Source organism: Sardina pilchardus, chromosome 3, assembly GCF_963854185.1.
Source record: "Sardina pilchardus chromosome 3, fSarPil1.1, whole genome shotgun sequence".
Classification (NCBI taxonomy): domain Eukaryota; kingdom Metazoa; phylum Chordata; class Actinopteri; order Clupeiformes; family Clupeidae; genus Sardina; species Sardina pilchardus.
Window position 1 is genome coordinate 31994598 of NC_084996.1, and position 20954 is coordinate 32015551.

The 20954-nt window shown below is 40.8% G+C and overlaps 1 protein-coding gene across 3 annotated transcripts in view; it reads right to left on the reverse strand.

The window, feature by feature from the left end:
- Window positions 1-19323, reverse strand: part of zgc:165582 (uncharacterized protein LOC100124609 homolog) — a 36419-nt gene extending 17096 nt beyond the window's left edge. Inside the window, exons 1-2 of one of the 3 annotated variants that reach the window (XM_062532902.1) lie at window positions 19153-19323; window positions 19002-19043 (exon numbers count right to left, since the gene is read on the reverse strand). The gene's annotated coding sequence lies outside the window, so the exon portion shown is untranslated. Of the gene's footprint in view, window positions 1-14182; window positions 14212-19001; window positions 19044-19152 lie in introns of those variants that run through there. The other 2 variants (XM_062532904.1, XM_062532903.1) reach the window with 2 other exon arrangements.
- Between the last annotated feature and the right edge of the window lie 1631 nt (window positions 19324-20954).

Sequence of the window (20954 nt, forward strand, 5' to 3'; positions counted from 1 at the left end):
TAGGTTGGGTGCAAAAGTAGATCAATATAACATGAAATATGAGTGCTGTAGACCATTATTTGCCAAGATATGTCCATGCGTTTTTAAAAATCCCCTATGTAAACTTCCCATAGGACTTTTGGCAATCCAAAATTTACACTGACAATCAAATGTTTTCTGCACATGAACCCCTTTGTGTAGAAGCATAATCTTGGTCTCAAATTAAAGGCAACACTCTGAGGTTTCTTGTAGACCTTTTGGATTGTATGTCAGGTGTCCTGATATAGAGTAACTACACAAAATATGGACTAATTACACAAAAGTCTCTATTTCTATTTTTGCATTTACTTTGTTGGATCAATGGTTGTATATAAGCTGCTAGACTATACATCTGGACAACTCATATTGGATAAAACAACATGAAGATTCAATTTCTATGGATTCTTGTGAATATTTCAGTACCCAATATGTGGCATTTACTTGTTGTAGTGCAGCTACACTGCAGCCAGATGTCAGGGTGGCACCAAAAGCGGAGGAGGGGGAGGAGGGCATTTTTGATTAAGATATAGTACCTATGATTAATCTGACAATGTAAAGCACTAAACAGATAGTACAAAAAATGGTCAATTTTGGATTCCCGAGAGTCCAATCTTTCAGAAAATGTATGACATTATGGGTTGTAACATTGTTATAACTAGAGATGCTCCGATCAGCATTTTGGGGGCCGATCACCGATTACCGATCACCAAAATCATGATCGGCCGATTGCCGATCACTGCCGATCACAGAATGGCAGATTGGCAGGGGAATGACAATCTTAACAATAATCTAGCAGAGTTTGCATCATTTTTAGAAATTAAACTAACTATGAATTAATGTAAGTGGCATAAAAAAAACAGTAGGCCTATAGGCTAGTCAAGATGTTGAAGAACAGATGTTTAGAAAATGAAATAACTTTGGCTATCTTTTCCAAATATGCAGAGTGACATGCATGACAGTTCCATACAGGGAGGGGGTCAGGCAGACCAACACGCATTAGATCACCTAAATGGGATGAGACCAAATTACACATAGCCTACCTACTGAAAAGTATAGCCTCTTAATACACTGACTACATTAAATGAAAAACGTGTTATACCAAAACCTACTGCCACAAAGTACAAAACGAAGGAAACAATGTAAGCTACTGTAAGCAAAAAAATGCAAGGCTTTTTTCTCTTGGAATTCCCCATGACTGAAACATGCCGTTAAATGCCACCAGTTTGAGTCAATGAAGTGCGCTAGTTAAGCTAGCGGGAACATTGGACAGGCGTCTGCGCTTGGGAAGCTAATACCCTATTCTTCAGCTTGTCAACGTAGGCTACACTGTTTAGTAATGCGGGGAGATGCACATTCGTGTTTCATGCCTGCATTTCATGGATCAAGGCAGGTTGAAGCCTACTTACATTGCTCGATATTGCCATGTTTTCACAGTCGGCGACTAAATATCCAAAGTCGGGACAGAAACCATGGGAGTTGTACTGGAATCGCGGTGCGCTCCCGTTAACTCGTTTGATGTAAGGTGTCAATTAGTGGTTGTAAGTCAGTCGGAGTCTTTTTCTAGTTTTGCTGGTACGACAATATCAAACATGTCTTTGCATAGTCTGTGACTAGTTTGTGACTTAAAACTCTATGGTTTTAAGTCACTTGTCTTTGAGTCTGACTAGTCTTTCAAAAATCTTTTAGGCTACAAATATTAGCAAAATCGTAACCTAGGCTAGGCCTATATATTATCCTCCACAACGAGAGGTTGTTCGCGGAGGCAAATACATTCTGAACGTGATGTCTTTCCATCTCTTATTATCCCTATCGTTTAGTAGGCCTACAGTCGGCTGATTGAAGGATGGGGAAGTTGGCTGGTTTTGTTTCTCATACCCTACCCGACATATTCAGTTGTCTGTGGTGTTAAAACGTTGTTGGTGGCTTCCACCTCGAGGGATTTCAGCACGACATACATTGCAAATGGTTAATTTGGTAACTAAAACTTAAGCCTATATTACTCATGTTGTCATTGCTCCTCTCTAGGCTGTGTGCCTGAGCGCCGTGCATGCAAGTGGAAAAAAGTCACGCAAGTAATTTAGGTCACATGATCGGCTTTTTTGATCGGCACTTTTGGTGTTCGCCGATCAAGCCATTTTTAGCCAATATCGGCCGATCATGATCGGCGGCCGATCGATCGGAGCATCACTAGTTATAACCCTCAAAATTGACTGAATGGTGGGGAGAGGTGGTAGAGGGGGGGAACCGACCCACCGGCGGGTCACGTGAAGAGTACTGTGGATTAAGTGGTTTCAAAAATAGCACCCTGCTAATGAATGACATCATTGACACGTTTGAAAGGCTTTTTAGAGCCATTAAGGGACTTAAAAAATACTCAGCCGTGTGTATTTTCCTTGACCCCCCTTTCACATGCAATATTCCGATTTCTACACAAAAAATGATATCCAGAGAAAAGTGGATTTTAGGAGAAACTCCATTCACCTCCATTCATTCTCCACTTGCTCACGACCGCCCTCTAGTTGCAGTACCATGCGGAAGTATTCAGCAAGTGGTCGTTCTCTGGGAACGCACACCTGAGTCCAGTGGAGTGTCGCACAGAGTAATGATTGGCTGTAGGTACCAAGGGGGCAGCGAACGTTCTGAGAGTGTAGACAGTATGGCGGCCGCCATGCTAAGAAGAAGACCGTGGCTGGCTGGCCATTCCATTGAATCCTATGGGGCGTAAGCGCCACTTTGACATCAAATTACGTTAGAGCTGAAGCGTTTTAAGCCTTTATATGAACATTTTCTATTGTCGGGGTACATACTATATTGTGAAATTGACGTAATAATCTCGTAACTGTCTTATCGGCTGAGTAATTAACGCTTTTCCGAAGTCAATGCTAAAGTGTTAAAGGCGCATGCGTCCAGCGAGAGTAAAGCGTCGCCATAGGTCAGACTCGGTCAGACTACGTGCCTACGTCACATGTACGACACCTGAGCCTGCGCAGGAGACAAGAAGACCTAAAAAAAAACGTTGAGATTTGCTTCCTCGGTCTCTGCTGCCGTCTACGTGATAGCTCTGTCCATATCTTTTACTGTCTATGGTAGGTACCCGTCCACCAACATGTACGCGCATGAGAGCTCGTGCCCAACACGGATTTTCGTGCACGGAGCTGGTTCTAAATGCTCCATGAGGCGCCATACTTGAAAATGGCGCTTGCTAACATGCCGAAGCTAATCTACACGGCCTTGACCCCCTGGTAGCTAGGTTCTCTTGCTGCTGCTGTGACACTGTGCTGGAGTTGAGCTGCCATGCAGGTTTGTAAACTGGTGCTAACGCATGTTGAATGTGCAGTGTTATAATTAATTATGACCGCCGCTAGCATAGCTAGCGAAGCGGTCATATAGTTGTTGTCAAACTTTTTTTTTTTTTTTTTTTATATTTATTTTTTCCCGTCATTTTTCGTCAGCGATTCCCGGGACACCGTAACACCGGAGCACATGAAACTTGGTGGGCATCAGTGATGCGCGGGCTGATCCAAATCGAGCGGGTGACCGCGGTCACCCGCGGTTATGGGTCAAGAAAAAATATTTTTAATGATATTCGGGTCATGTTTGGTCGGGTCGGTAAAAAAAATATGCCGTTAATTTTTTGTCATTTATATCGTACATAATTGTCTTTAGAAGAGAAAGACATAATTTGCAGCATTCCCACTGAAACGCGATTCTATCCCCCACATTTTGTCACGAACATGCACTTGTTGTTTCTACGTAGACAGACCCTCGGCTACACTTGACATGCAGTTGTGTTCTGTTCTCAGAGCATATGCTTTCAAAAAAAGTTTCCCAAATCAGGAAATATTTCTTAATTTAATGTCATCAAGGCATATAGCCTACAATTGGTATGAGCATGCAATGTGCGTCCTTGCGCAACTTATAAAGTGGCTCGTTGGAAAGCCCCACGTCTGCTCTTTCGTGCAATAAAGGTTTCATCTCGCTGCAATTTATAATCGCGGACGCACTCAATCGGGCTCTATGGGTTTTGGTTTTTGTTTTGGTCCATTGATGAAGACGTTAATAAAGAGTTTCTTAATAATATTCTATGCCTGCATTTCATGCTTGGGAGAGCTTCAAGGCATTCATGTGAGGAACGGCTGAAACAGAATTTGTATAGGAAAATCCTTAGGCTAATTATGTTCAATGTTGAGTCAAATAGCCTAATTTTTGGATGAACGCTGACACGGAACAAAAAAAAGGTAGACTAAATGCATGTTTCCCAAATTCTGAGCAATTATAGGCTATATATAATTAGGCAATATATATTATTGTTTTACATGCATATGAGATACCAGTTTTGCGTAGCTCAATGACGCTACGACTAAGTTAGACTACTTTTTACAATAAGCGGGTCGGGAAGCGGGTCGGGTCCAGTATTTCAATAATTATTTTTTGCGGTCCGAGTTGCGGTCGGGTTAGTTGTAAACGGCGGGGCGGGGCGGGTCGTTCAGACACGTACCCGCGCATCACTGGTGGGCATGTAGCCCCAGTAGACTTCTGTGTAAAATTTTCGTTTCGTCCCCGGGGGTCACTCCACCCCCGCGCTGCCCCCGCCCGAAGCCCAAAAATGACAGTTTTTCCTACATAACTACCTGAACCGTGGCGCCGAGGATGACAAAATGTTTATGGTATGTTGGCCTCAAGAGCTTGCATCAACTTAGCTTATAACCAGTCATTTGTGATTTGCCCCCCCATGGTAAAAATTGAAAATGCAATGTAATATTGCTTTAATTGCCCCTATCTTCAGATGAGATGTTATGAACTGCACCAAATTTCATGTGTATGATTAACCTGACACCCCCTGGGAATATGCCAAGTTTTGTGGAATTTCATCCGTGGGGGGCTATAAAATAAATGGATTTATGTGTACATTCAGGACTGTATACCCATCGGCCTGTAGATGGTGGTGTTAACCCTCTGGAGTCTAAATCCCCCGCTGGGGATTTGAAAAACTGTTCCAAACACACATCACAATCTCTGCTAGTTTTTGTCCTAGAAATATATAAGTGACACCATTAGAAACCTTTAATGACCTAGTTTCCAAATATATAAAAGAGAATGGTTGCTATGGGTGCTGGATGCTACGGTCATACACACACACACACACACACACACACACACAAACATGCAGGAACACACACACACACACACACACAAACACAGACAAGCACAGGCACATACACACACACACACACACACACACACATAAATACACACACACACACAGACACATACACGCACCAGCACACACGCATATACATAACACATGCACAAACACGCCCACACACATGCACACACACCCTCACACACACACATACACACACACACACACACACACACACACACACACACACACACAGATGCACAGTACACACACACACACCTCACACACACACACACACACACACACACACACACGCACACGCACACACACACACAGTGTGTGTGTAATGTACTATAGCCTGTGTGTGTGTGTGTGTGTGTGTGTGTGTGTGTGTGTGTGTGTGTATGGGTGCGTTTGTGTGCCCGTGTGTGTGTTTGCATGTGTGTATGTGCATGTTCTGTGTGTATTCTGTGTGTGTTCTCTTTCTTTCTCTCTGTCTCTCTCTGTGTCTGTGTGTGTTCTGTGTTATTTGTGTGTATTCTGTGTGTGTTCTCTCTTTCTCTCTCTCTCTCTCTTTCTGTGGGTGTATCTGTGTGTGTGCCTGTGTGTGTGTGTGTGTGTATGTGTGCGTGTGTTTGAGTGTGTGCCTGCATGTGCGTGTGTATGTGTGTGTGTGCACTCGCGCGCATGCCTGTGAGTGTGTGCCTGCATATGTGTGTGTGTGCACTCGCGCGCATGCCTGTGAGTGTGTGCCTGCGTGTGTGTGTGTGATCTGATATTGGAGTGACAGTGACGGCAGAGAACACAGTGAACATATACACATAGAAACACATAAAACACACACACAAGCAGACACACACACACACACACTCATAGACACTAGTCACATTATACAGTTTTAAGCATTCACATACCATATTACCTTATTTTAACATATGTTAAAATATGTTAAAATATAGTATTGTACATTATTCTCATATGTTAAAATATAATATCAAAAATAAACTCAACTGCAATTTAAAAGCCTTGTTAAAATATAGGCCTGATATTGTCAGGCTGTTTTTGGCTCAACTTGCCCCACCTCTTAGCCCATAGCCACCATTTCGGGGAAAAAATGCTTCTCATGACAAGCTAGGCTAAGATTTGTCATTTTGATTAGCCCTCATATAATAGCTTATAAAGGCACCATATCAGATATAATGCGTCTAAATGTTGTTTTATTCTTGTTTTCTCTCAATCATCTTACTTCTGGACAAACATGGAATTCACTCGGATAGCAAAAAAACAGATTAGGCTATTCCAAATATCTTTCTTACCAAATTTTCCTACAGATGTTAGGAAAGGGTCCCCTCCACCTAGAATGCTGTCATGGAATTAAATTTGCTTACCGTATCCTAGAAACCATAGACTGTATGGGTATGGCTCATCTTACCCCTCGGCTCATCTTACCCCTCTCTCCCCTATCTCGGCAGTGGCACCCGCTTCGGACGTTATCAGTCCATTGAATGGGCGTTATCAATCGTAATCAGCCCATAGACAGTAAAAGATATGGACAGAGCCATCACGTGGGCCTACACGTCAGCAGAGACAGAGGAAGCAAATTTCAACGGTTTATTGGGAGCAAAAAGGTAAAAAATCACCGCTCATCCGTGTGAGGTGCAGGATTAAGAGTGACTGGATATCTAAGAGAAGAATCCGCACACTACAAGTCTTTGTGAAAATAGCTTTACTTTACTAGCTTTTACCTCTATCTGAAGAAGGTCTAACGGTTTATTGGGGGAAACAATCCCCTATAGGTCCAGGGCTAAAAGTAGTTTTTATTCTTACCAGTAGGCCTAGTCTACTACTGAATAGGTTGAACTGCGTGCGTAGTGCGACGAGAAATGTTCGTATTGCTGAAATAACTTTTAATGCAACCGTGTCCATTACGCACTACAGATATTTAGGCTATTGTTTTATTTTAGTGTTTTTTGTCCACTACCCATGGCAAACATAGTTTAAACCAGGCCTATTCAACTAGCGGCCCGCGGGCCAGATGTGGCCCGGTTAAAATTTTCTGTGGCCCGCGTGTCTCGTCATGAGAATGAACTCGCTCTGATGGGTGAGCATATTTTGATTGGCGAGTAGCACACTGTCGGCCCGCCCCTATTGGCCAGACTAATGCTTCCAGTCATCTTCACTCGGAGAACACATCACTACACAAACTGACATTTCCAAATGTGTAACTAGTTTTAAATGTTAATTAAATGATAATTAGCGTTGCATTTAAAGGAAAAAGTAAGGCCAGCTCTGCCTCTGTGTATTTCACGATTTCTTACCGCCTGCGCAAATTGAAAGTGTTAGAATCCGGTCTCCGTTCCTCCGAGCCCTCGGGAAAGTTAGTGGTAAAGGAGCTGTGGTTTGAGAAGTGCCTCATGACTTTATATTCCTTCATTACAGCGATGAATTTGTTGCACAATAAACATGAAAGTCTCGTACTTGTTGCAGAGGGTAAAATGAACGATTATCGTTGTCAATTAGACGTTTCTTAGCTTTAGACAGAGCATGTTCACTCCACTCGTGGGAATGGGATTGTTTGTGATTTGCGCAGGCTCGAAGTTTAGAATCTTTGGCAGTAAGAAATCGTGAAATAGATACACAGAGGCAGAGCTGACATTACTTTTTCTTTAAATTCAACGCGAATTATATGAGAGATTGGCGCTGTGCGTTCAAGATAATTAGATTGGAGCCTAATTATATTGAAGGCTATAGTTAAATCAACACTGTGCAATTTTTCCCACTGATGCATGATATGGCAGCTATCAGACATCAGCTATGAAATAATATGGTTAACATGGGTGTTTTCATATACTTTTTTTTATGGATATGGATAGTATATTCTTAGTTTCTATTCCAGTGTTTGTTGACATAGGCTGCTGACATTGCCACTGTATAAAATTCAATTGAATTGAACTGAATATTGCTCTGACTATCAAATATTGTTGGATACAATTATGTTGCGGCGTCTTATTTTATGCGGCCCCCGAAAACCCAGTGATTTTTCCATTCGGCCCTCTTGGTACTGAAGTTGAATAGCCCTGGTTTAAACGTTCGCCGTTACTTAGGTCTATTTCTTTTCGGCTTTCACAATCAGCTAGGTACAGCTGCGCCGATGGTTACCATGAAAACTTGCCATGTCTATACAGAACTGCTTTCAATTCCCTGAGTCGAGGTTTTTTTTTTTGGTCTTCTATTTCCGTCATAGGTCTCCTGCGCAGTCTCAGGTGTCGTACATGTGACGTAGGGAAATGGGAAGAATGGGGAAAAAATGAATAAAGGAGAACCTGGGGCAATAAAAAAATCTGGAGTTCACGCTTATGCCGGCCTATACAAATGTATAACTTACAGCTACTGGATCCTTTTGAATTGGATAAAGCCTACCTTACATTGACAGACTTTGCAAAGATTTGGAAAAGATTTTTGAAAGACTACAGTCTCAGACCCTCTCACATCTAAAGACAATTCATTGAGTTTCTTGTCACAGGCCAGTCTCAGATTAGGATTTTGCAAAGACTGTGCGTCACTATTTACAAGACTGCTGCTAGATTCCTTCAAATTATTTCCGTTGTGCACTATGCTACACGTCATCATCAACAGGAACTCATATGATAGCCTACTCATATCAAAGTCATTTTTTCGCGTTTCTGCAGCATTGTTTCATGTGTGACGTCCCTAACAGATATAGAGCTGTTCTGTCACGTAGAATAATTAGACTAATAATTTATAAGAAATTAGATAACAAATAATCATATAAGCTACAGCTGTCGCCTATTTTGCCCCTTCCTGTTTCGTGTTGGAACGAGGTCACTATTGGTTTTTAATGTTCACGTCACTATTTGCATGAGCCATGACTGAAAAGACTTCCGATAATATCAAACATGCTTGATATTGTCGTAACGGCAAAACTAGAAAAAGACTGACTCCGACGGACTAAAAACCGCTAAGATTGGCAGCTTACACTAAACGATTTAAGTCTACCTTACATTGACAGACTTTGCAAAGATTTGGAAAAGATTTTTGAAAGACTACAGTCTCAGACCCTCTGACATCTAAAGACAATTCATCGAGTTTCACAGGCCAGTCTCAGATTAGGATTTTGCAAAGACAGTGTCACTATTTACAAGACTGCTACTAGATTCCTTCAAATTATTTCCATCGTGCACTAGGCTACACGTCATCATCAACAGGAACTCATATCTCATATCAAAGTCATTTTTTCTCGTTTCTCGTTTCTGCAGCTCATATCCAGTGTTGGTCAAGTTACTTGGAAAAAGTAATTAGTTACTGATTACTTATCCAAAAAAGTAATCCCGTTACTTTACTGATTACTTTTTCTAAAAGTAATTAGTTACTTTACTAATTACTTTACTTAGTTACTTTTCAAAAACACACTAGCTCGGCTACACAACCTGAATGCTATAAAGCAATACACCTTTCAGATTCTTTCTGCATATTCCATCATATAAAATAGAATCAAATGCAGTGTGTTCTGCATAAACGAGTTCTGGAAACTATGAACTGCATGCAACACATTTGTAAATAAAGAACTTGAACGTGAATTCCTTCAGATTATGTTAAATGAACAACGAGCGTCACTGCTGAGTTCCAATTAAACGTTACGCAGTTATTCTGCTCGAATTGCCTGCATGTCATCAAAGATCCTTAAAGCTCTGCTTTAATCCTCTGATGTCATGCTCCAATCTTTCATCGATGCTGCGGATGCGGATGTAACAGAATACATGCTGCATTGTTACAGAAACATTCGAAACGTGCGCGCTGTCGGTGGTAAAAGTAAAACAGTAGCCTATAAGCCCTGTGACAGCGGCCGCATATTCTGCGCCACCCCTCATTCAAACCCACAGAGAATCTGTAATGTATAATTAACCGAAGGGTCGGAACTCCGTTTGGCAAACCTCATAGGCTACTGCAGGGGTTATGTCTGAAAACGACTACAGAGAATGATACAGGCTCTACCTATTATTTACAGACATTTTACTCATTGTCTCGCAAAGACTCCGACGGTACAAAATTAACCCTTATGTCCACCGAAAACAAGTATAAAGCATAAGTTATCGAAATGAAATGAAAGTAGAAAGAAGAATTAAGTGAAGTAAAGATAAGTAAAAGAACTCCCTCCCGAACTATGGGAAAAGTTTAGGAAAACCTCAACTCATGAAGGCCATTAAATGCACCATGGTCATGCTCTCTCCTGCACTCCGTTCTTGCTGATATGCGTCAGTTCTTTACATTTCTAGGAATGCCTTGCACGTTATAGGCGACTGATTGTCAGACAGTCTCACAAAGCAATTAAAATCACGGTTTAGTAACGCAGTAGCGCAGCCTGCTTGCAGGAAAGTAAAGGTAATCTAATTACTGTTTTGCGATTGTAATCCCTTACTTTCAAAAAGTAATCAGATTACAGTAACGCGTTACTTCTACTTCTAATTACTGGTTAGCACTGACCTTTTCCAACAGAATGGCAAAGACTTTCTTCTGATAGTGGATCATTATTCGGACTTCTGGGAGTTTGATCTCCTCCCAGATCTCTAGGCCGAAACCACGATCAAGCGCTGCAAAGCACAGTTTGCAGAAGACTGGGAGTTTGAACACATCACGTCATCTCCGTATCACCCCAAGGCCAATGGCAAAGCTGAAGCCGCAGTCAAGATAGCAAAGAACTTATGCAAGAAAGCTCGCCGTGAGGGCGAGGATGCCTGGAAAGCGATCCTACAGTGGCGCAACACGCCGACCGAAGGGATGGACAGTAGTTCGGCGCAGCGCCTGATGTCAAGGCGTCTTAAGACAGCGCTACCGGTGGCCAATAAGCTGTTGGAACTGTGTGTGGTGTCTGGAGTGTTGGAGAAACTGTGTCACAGGAAGCAGATCTCCAAAGCCAGCTATGACAGCTCAGCGAAGGACCTACCAGAGCTCACGGTAGGCCAAGGGGTACGAATGAAGCCAATGCCTGGTGATCGGACTGGCATCTGGAGACGGGGATCCTGCGTGCAGAGGGTCGCCCCACGGTCCTACCTGGTCGAGGTAGAGGGATCGCTATACCGCAGAAACAGGGTAGATCTGCGGCCGGCAGAGCAAACTACACCACAAAACTCAGACAGTCATGTGCAGAGCGGCTTGCTGAGGGAGCTGAGAGAGGAACTCCCTATGAACCAAAAGGGGCCAGAGTCACCAATCGTGGAGCCTGGTGGTCACACAGCATGCGCTTCCCCACCTAGGCATGTCGACAGCTCAGCTGTGGATCCAACATCCACACCGACAAGGCCTCCAGTTACGTCGCACTATGGTCGGCTGACCAAGGCACCAAACAGACTTGATCTTTGAATAGTTTGTTTGTGCACCATTCAAAAACAAAAACAAAACAAAAAAAACAAGGGAGAGACAAATGTACAACTGTATTCTGTTGCCAGTGTGATGGCAGATGTTATTTTGTTTTGTTTTTTTGTATTCAGTATAGGCCTTAGTTCTGTTCCGTTTTGTATTCAGTGTGCCTTAGTTATACTGGTAGCCTAACTAGGTTTAAGTTCTGTGCCTCAGTACATATACTTGTATACAGGTAGCATAACTTTTATTATGTAAAAGGAAGATGTTACAGGATGTACTGCCACCTAGTGGTTGTTTATGCTTTACTACACCTAGTGGTTGTGTATGCGCTACTTCACGTGGAGATTAACATGAATAGTCAAGTACACCAGCACTCTTGTGTCCTCGTTCTTGCAACAATAGGAAGAGGTCTTTGTTTAGCCGCACAACATAAACATTAGGCGTGCGTGTGACAATGTGCTCCGTGATCATGTGACCTGCTCTGCTGCAGCCAGCGGTTTCTCTCACTTCTGTTGCACTCCTCCTGATTCAGTGAATTTATGGGGTTTCAATGTGTGATTTCGAGTGTGCCCCGCCTCCCCCCAAGTAATTCATAATTAATACTCGATAATGTAAATTTGCACATCATTAAAACAACAGTCACGATAATATCGCAAACGATATCGCCCACCCCTAGCGGGAACGCAGGCTTGGCCTTAACGGTGCGACCCTAGACCATCCCGCTAGGCAAAAATATTTTTGCCCGCTAGGGTGCGTCTAGATTTCTAAGCTAATAAACTGTCAGAACACATACAATTTTACAAAAAACTAATTTCACTGTCGACGAAGTCTGGAGCTCTCGTTAGCCTTGTACAGTTAGATGGGTTAATAGGGTTAAACGATTGATGTGCAGTATGAGACATGCCCGGATGCTCATGCTAATAGCGCTATGGAACAATCGGTAAAAATTGGCTAAGTTTGGAATGTTTCGGGTCTGGATAGGGTCACCCCCTTGTCCATGACTCTACTGTAGCTTATGGTCATACTTAACATATCCATGTAGGCCTAATACCAAATTTCCACTATAACTTAAAGCCAGTAATGCTTAAAGACTCATTCCTGCAATGAAACATCAGCCAGGGCTGCCAAGTCTCACGCTTTGAGCGTGACAGTCACGCAATTTGACCCATTCTCACACCACACGCCATACTTGACATTTCTCACTTTCTCATTTCCCCATTCAGTGCACTATATTTTTTCATGATGATAAACGTTGGTCATTGCCTTGCCATAGTTCGAGCTCTGATTGACTGATAGCAATAACCAATCCATCAGTCCTTTGTGCCTAAATCTCACCAACCACGGAAGCAGTGTTGGGAAGGTTACTTTAGAAATGTAATGTGTTACAGTTACAAGTTACTCTGTTTAAAATGTAATAGTAGTGTAACTATTTGAATTACTTTTTCTGAGTAACGTAACTAATTACTTTTGATTACTTTTTGATTACTTTTCCGATTTTTGAATGATATATATAGTCCCCAAATCCATGCGAAGATTTCGGCCTTGGTCTTCAGGCTGCCAAGCAGTTCTGTACAAGCCCACAAGGCAGGAAGGGCATTCAATACATGAATTAGCATCAAATTTTTTGTGAGGATAATATAATGATAATCATAACACGTTTACAGGCAGGCATGTAGGCCTACGCTGATGGCGCTGTAGACGTGATAGAGCCTATCAGAAGGTCCCGTATCAAACTATGGCTGTGGAGGGAAACAGTTCTTTTTACATACAATATTCTTCGCAAAGTTTTGCTGACAATATTGAGATGTAATTCAAATTGTAATTTTGAAAAATCTCAAAAGTACCTGTAATTGAATTACAATTTTTTCTACAGTAACTATAATATATTACTGTTACTGTATGAGCCATATCAACTCTGCTTTATTTTCATGTTATTTTGCCCCGTGCCACTAGGGGGCTGTACTTGCTGTGTGGCTCAGTTGACCTCGGGTCAGCCAAGTTAGGCCATTTAACCTGGTTGAACCTAATCACAGGTGTTGTTGATTGGGAAGCAAACAGTTTTTCGACTGTGCCCGTGTGTTATGTGCTCGTGTGCTATGTGCTATGTATTTTAGCTTAGTGAGAAATCGGTTTGTTATTTTGGTTACATGTATTATGAGTTAATGTTATTGCTGCTGTGTGATTTTAGAAGGAAAATAAACCTTCATATTATTCTATCGCTGAACTCTCCGTTTGCTATATTGGAGCGCGCTGGGCGCACGTCGGAAACGTTAAGCTATCAACAACCAGTACTACTCAGTTTAGGACTTAGGCAGTACAGTTACATTGATTTTGTAATTAAATTACGTAACTCAATTACATGTAATGCGTTACTCCCCAACACTGCACGGAAGGCATCACGCAATATAAACAAATCAGAAGCAACATAAGGCGGGTCTTGGCGCCTCTAACTTATCTTTCAAACACACAACAGCGCCGACTCCGACGATTAGATTTAAAACGTTCTACTGTTTGCTAGATTTTGTTCACTGTTGATTCGCTGTTTCTCCTTGATTTTCCAAGTTAACGTTAAAGGGATATTCCGCCATTTTTGGAAATAAGCTCATTTCCCACCTCCCCTCGAGCAAAACAATCCACATTTACCTTGTTCCCGTTCATCCAGCCATTCTGTGAGTCTGGCGATACAACTTTTAGCTTCAGCCTAGCATAGATCATTGAATAGGATTAGACCATTAGCTTCTCACCTGCTAGCATCATGTTTAAAGGTGACTAAGATTTCTGGTAATTTTCCCATTTAAAACATGTCTCCTCTCAAGTTAGAAAGTGCAATAGACCAACTGAAAATGAAACCTGGCGTTTTTCTAGGCTGATTTGCAGAGGTGTGGACTCGAGTCATGTGACTTGGACTCGAGTCAGACTCGAGTCATGAATTTGATGACTTTAGACTCGACTTGACAAAATATAAAAAGACTTGCAACTCGACTTGGACTTTAACATCAATGACTCGGACTTTCACTTGGACTTGCGCCTATTGACTTGTAAAGACTTGCTACTTCCCATAAAAAAACGAAAGACAAAAAGATAAAATGTAGACACGGACTGATCTATCTATATTTATGTGTGTGCGCCTGTGCGTGAGACAATGCGCGTATTCGGCACAAAATCCAATCAAATCACTTACTGTAGATTGTTTTGATTCGACAGCGGCCAACCACGCGGAACAAGATAGACAACACGCAGGGCCAGACAACGAACGTGAATGCGCCAGCAAAATGATACCTAAGATTATTTCGTTAATTCGTTTGCCTACAAAAATTACGTGGAGACCAACAAGAAACGACTGACTCTGTCGAACTTGTTAAATTCCTCCCAGCTTCATCCTAGCCTGCTTTTGACATGCCTGGTAGGCTACTATGAAACAAAACTGGTAGCCTACCCTACTGATTCTGGTGTCTAATTGATGGATTTAACCACGATTAGGATTAGGCTTTTAAAAGGTGGAACATTTTCACCTCAAACATGCGCTGTATCATATAGCCACTGCGTCTTTTTGTGTACATTCACATTAAATCCATTCCACTAACATTATCAGGAGGAGAATAGGCTACTATAACGTTTTATTTTGAGCACTGGTTGTTACTCATTGGATACATATCAAACTCCATGTCATGGTAGAGTAAGTTAAGCACCCACCCAATTAAACATGACCAAGGAAAAAGTGAACAGGACAACAATGCCATGCCACGGTAGCCTACCTAAATCATAGAAGTTAACATTGCAAGATATTTTCTATGACATCAGAAATATTTTCTTTACCTTGTCAGTTTTTTGAACATTCATTTTATTTAATGAAAACATATATCCTTGAACTATGTGACTATTTTTCTAACCGAATGAAACCTAATTACGTTCACGTACTTCTTAAAGTGACAGGCACTCAATTAGACATACACACCACCCTGTAATATCATTAAAGACAAGTGTAATCAATATGAAGTATTCAAATTACTGAATATTTTTAGCTATAAGTAATTATGCAGATCCTAAAATGCTATAAATTGTTAACAAAATATGTCAAGTTTATGAATTCAAAATATGAAATAGACACAAGACACACCATTTTCTGTGTGTGTGGACTGGAGGTTTGAGCAGAGACTAGGATTGCCACTGCTGTGAGTTATCTGTATCCCCCTTATGGCAATACGGCTTTGCCTATTTTTGTAATGTAATAAACATGGTCACACGTTTTAAAACTATTTCAGCTTGTGTAGGCCTATCAGTGGTTTCTTAACAAATTGAGCACATATGTTAACACACAGGGCCTATATTTCATTGAGAATGTGCTAGAGATACCATTTGACATTTCTGCTAGACAGATTTGCATCTCAATCTAATCTCTTCAGCACACACAAATTCAATTGACAAAATACCTGTTTCACTCGATTTTTAAAAAGACTCGAAAGTCAGACCGTAGGACTTGGGACTTGACTTGAGACTTATTGGACTTGACTCGGGACTTGCCTGTCTTGACTCGGGACTTGACTCGGGACTTGAGGGCAATGAATTGAGACTAACTTGTGACTTGCCAAACAATGACTTTGTCCCACCTCTGCTGATTTGACATGGAACTATCTGGCGTAATAATCAAGGGAAGTTGCAAACGTACCATGGGCACAGTGATATCTGAAAATAGTCCCCATAGACAACAAGCAGTAAGTAGTTTGTGATAATATCACTGCGTTTGCAACTTCCCTTGATTATTACGCCAGATGAGAGTGTAGTTCCATGTCAAATCAACAGCCCTGCATCAGCATTGCCCCTGCTAGATTAATATTCTGTTGATTTGTGCTACGGTATATAAATAAATGCTACTAACTGTACCTTGTTCAGGCAAATCTCACTTGAATGGAATGCTTCAGTCAGAGAGGGTTAAAGCGGAGCAGTAATGAAGGATCTTTGCTTCAGTTAACAAGCTTTCAGTTCTGTGTCGTGCATCAGACTTCTGGTATCATGAAAAAAGAAAAGCAGAAATGAGAAATAAAACTAACTATTTATGAACCAGGAGTCTATTGCAGTTCAAACTAGGATTACCTTTGTGCTAATTGTTTTTTTTTTTTGTGTGGGAAGTTTCGAGTTGCACTTTAGTGGCAGGCTTAAATGAGCATGTAGGCTACTATTATTCATCTTTTACTCACAGATCACACAGTACTAGTATTAGCACACACTAATCTATGTTTAAAATGTGATTATTGAAACAGCTACTATAAATGATTGAAACTACTGCACACACACAGACTAAAAATACAAAATAGGGCCTGTCTGAAACGTAAGGCAGCTGCCAGCTGCCTCAAAACGTGTAATGTGTCACTTCCTGTCGCAGGACATCAAGGCGCCAGTTGTGAAGTTTGTGTATGTATCAGTTATATATGTAACTTTGTATCAGATGCTATATCAACACAGAATGTTGTTTTCCATGTATTTATTATTTATAAACGATATTGAATAAACTATACATTTTAAGATGAAGAGAGGGAGCTGGAGCACACTGATTGCTAGCAGTCTTTCATTTCAGTGCAAACACTTCTAACATTTCGACACTACTGTGTCTGCTGAGGAAGTCACAGTAGTCTCAGAAGTCACGTGTGCACTCTGACCAGAATCGAGTTTGACAACGTTAGGCTACACTTGTACGTTTGGCCTTGCATTCTAAGAAAGAATAAAAAACTGTGTGAAGCCTGCTCCTACCACAAAATTCTCTCCAACTATAAAGATGCACTTTTTTCACTTGTTCTTATGCAGTCGCCTGTAAACAATAAAATAGGAAGAATTTATAATTTTGTTTACCTGTCTGGCAATTGTCTAATTTCATTCCAGTTTTGCAATGATCATGGAGGATCGCCTGGTTAACACCAAACCAGTTCTCAAATTTTAATTGCTAACAGGTTCATTTGGTTGCCACCTGTCCCGGTTTCACCTGATTGTCCCGGTTTTTAATGGTCTGTCCAGGAAAAAAAAATATATTCTCCCGGGACACTGAATGTTCCGTTTTTTCTATATGATACGTAAAATTAGTATTTCTGTTTAATCTGATATTGTGTTGGTAGCTTACATTTATCCACTACATGCAAATTATTCGCTGCACAGACTTGCAAGATTTGTGCGCAAGCTTACTGGCTCTAATGACGTAGGCTACTGTAGCACTTACTCTACGGCTCAGGCAAGTCAGTGCAGTGTGGCGGCGAGAGAGAAGCAGCAGATCGTTAGTCGGAGTGTGTCGAAGAAACTGTAACAATGTAAAAATGGGTGGAGAGACCGAGGACGAGGATGCTACAGGACCTGACAGTGACAGGCCAGTCAAGAAACGATGTAAAAGGTCTACAAGCTTTAACGATAACTGGTTACAGTAAAGCAAGAGAAATACGCAATGTGGCTAAAACCCTGCCCAGGCGAACCGTTTTATGCTAGTTGCTCTTTATGTTCAGTCAAAATCATGGTGAAATATGAAGGTAAAACAGCTTTACACGACCATGCCAAGTCAAAAAAGCATCAGAATCAAATTGACCCCAAGAACACCAACGTAACTATTTTTTTTACAGGACATTGGAAACATATTTGTGTGCAAATTTCATGTTTACTCTGTTGTACCCTTCAAATGAGGAAAAGTCATGAAACTTGAAGCAAAACAAGAAAAGTGAACCATATATTTTATGATGTTAAACATTGCTTGGGGTCAAATTGACCCCAAGGACAACATGAGAGTTAAGGATGATTCAAGAAATGTACCAAAGTGACTGAGAAAAACTGTAACAACAGGATATCACAGACAATGCCTGGCTTTAGGACAATGCTTTGTTATGGTCTCTCCCAAAACCTTTACTTTGTTGCAATTGTTTTGGAGGTGTATGCTTCCTGGCTGTATGGCTTTTATACGATATGTTCGCATGAAACTTACTGCAACATGATGCTACTGTGCTATATGGTGGGGATGGTGTTCTCCTTCCAGAGAACCTTTCAAATCTGACCAAAGTCATACTAGGGTTTAACCATAAACCATGATAAAATCATAGTCACAAAAACGTTTTTTTTTTTTTTATATTTCCCGTAAAAGCATTTAAAAAAAAAAAAAAAAAAAAAAACCTATAGGCCTATACATATGGACTATACATGTATATAGTAATGGTTAACCGTATAAAGCAATGAGCAATGGCAATTTGAATAATTAGACTTTGAATAATCTACTTCCCTGTTATGCTTTTACCTGCTCTTTGCTTTTGTTTATGTAAAGCATGTTGAAATACCCTTGTGTACAATATATGTATCAAATTACTGAAACTATTACTCACTCATACTGTACACATTGTAGTCCTAAAGTTTCATGTAGACGTCAATCAGACACAGTAAAACCATGAGGAAATGCCTGCAATATCCACATACATAGATTAAGTAAAGGAACAAGAATTACCTCGTAGAATATGTTCCAATGGCATTGAGAAGACCTTTGACCCTGTTTTAACAAAAATGGTAATTCAATTGCTTCCTGCCTGGTAAATGGCTTGCACATGATATACAGTGGAACAGCACACCGGAGGGGAGAGGAAATAGTGCATACTTACCACAAAAGAGACTGTGGCTGGGTGTGGTCTGAACCACTCAAATTACGGATGTTATGTCCTCTTCACAATTAAAGTTCCATGTAGGCTAATGTTAGGTTGTCATATTATAATCATATGTCACCATGTAGGAAGTGGCCGTACTGTATAGGCTACTTTGCAAGCATCCGCGTGCTTGCTGCCGAGAAAGTCTCACACAGAGAAGTTCAGTTGTGAAGGGAAAGGAGGAGGGGCAGCCAGGGCATTAACCTTTGTAGCACATCTCCCTAGTCGAGGGGTCGGGAACCTTTTTAGCATGAGAGCCATTTTACCATTATTTTTTATAGGTTATCAGCCACATATATAAGCCACAAAAAGATGGTTACAAGGTAAAGTTTGGATATTTTACTTACAGATACTTTCAACATTTTTTTTTTTTTAAACACAATGTTTTTTAAAAGTAATGTGCAAGTAACTTGAAATGTAAATTGGGATGACAGAAGTATAGGTCTTTAGGCTTCTTAACACCACCCCCTATTTGCCCAGAGTCTTCTGGTATGCAAAGTAAAAATCACGGTTAACAACACAACTCTCAACTAGATGTACCTCACAGCGGTACAAAATATGACCGCTGCTCAGTGCTGCACATTCTCTCCACAAACATAAACTAGAAAAGCACCTCCGCCTGTATTGTTCCTCTAAGCTATCAGGATACAACTCATGAATAACGTTACGGTATGCACTCCGATATAATGTCCATGAAAAGCCTGCTTTACCTCTTTATAGTCTTTTAGTTTGGCTTCTGCCATTCCTAAGCGTGCAAATGTTTTTATTAGTGCTGTCAATCGATTAAAAAAAATAATCGTGATTAATCTCATGAATGTCCTAGTTAACTCGTGATTAATCACATATTAATCGCACATTTATATCTGTTCAAAATGTCCCTTGATTTATCATTTTAATACTCATATCTAAGTAAAGTGGATAGGCTTGCTTTGTGCAAATGTTTTTTTTATTATTATTATTAGTGCAAACCATAGTATAGTGTTACAGCCATTCATGTCTGTATAATACTGTCCATAAGTAGGCTATTGGGACAGATGACACAATGCTGGCAGCACCACTGAGCAAGAAACAAACATCTCTCCTCCTAGAAGTTCAGATACGGCAATAACATAAAAAAAGCTCTTAATTGTTGTAGCCTAATTCAAGCCTAATTCAAACATAGTTCTTCTCTCAGCAATTGAACTCTTATACACACCGAATGTGCACGAATGCACACACACTCACACTCACACACACACACAAACACCGAATGTGCATCAACGCGCGCGTGCGCACACACACGCACGCAGGCAGGCACACAGTGCCAGTTCAGACCTCCATGGGGCCCTAGGCAAAATCCTGCTAAGGGGCCCTCCTTACTACCTGAACTCTGAGGGCCAAAATATAACCATTTTAAAATAAATATATATATATATATATATATATATATATTTAATGTATATTATGTGACATAACAGTGTTCCTAATACAATCATCCCAAAACAGAAATGACCAAATATAATATTTTTCCCCATAAAGGACCTTCACAGCAAATGTAAATATAATGTATAAATAGGCAATAAAACTACGGTTTTGATACTCAGAAATTTGTGGTTTGACACAGTTCTTTTTTGTAAGGGTCTAGACCGTTCTTTACCTGTGTGTCTGCAGTAGGCCTAGGCTACGAGCCAAAGACATCTGAACTGGCTCTCCTGATTCCCTTCAATATTTTTTTCAAACGTAGACTATTTTAAACAATAATTGTAATACTTCATATGTCT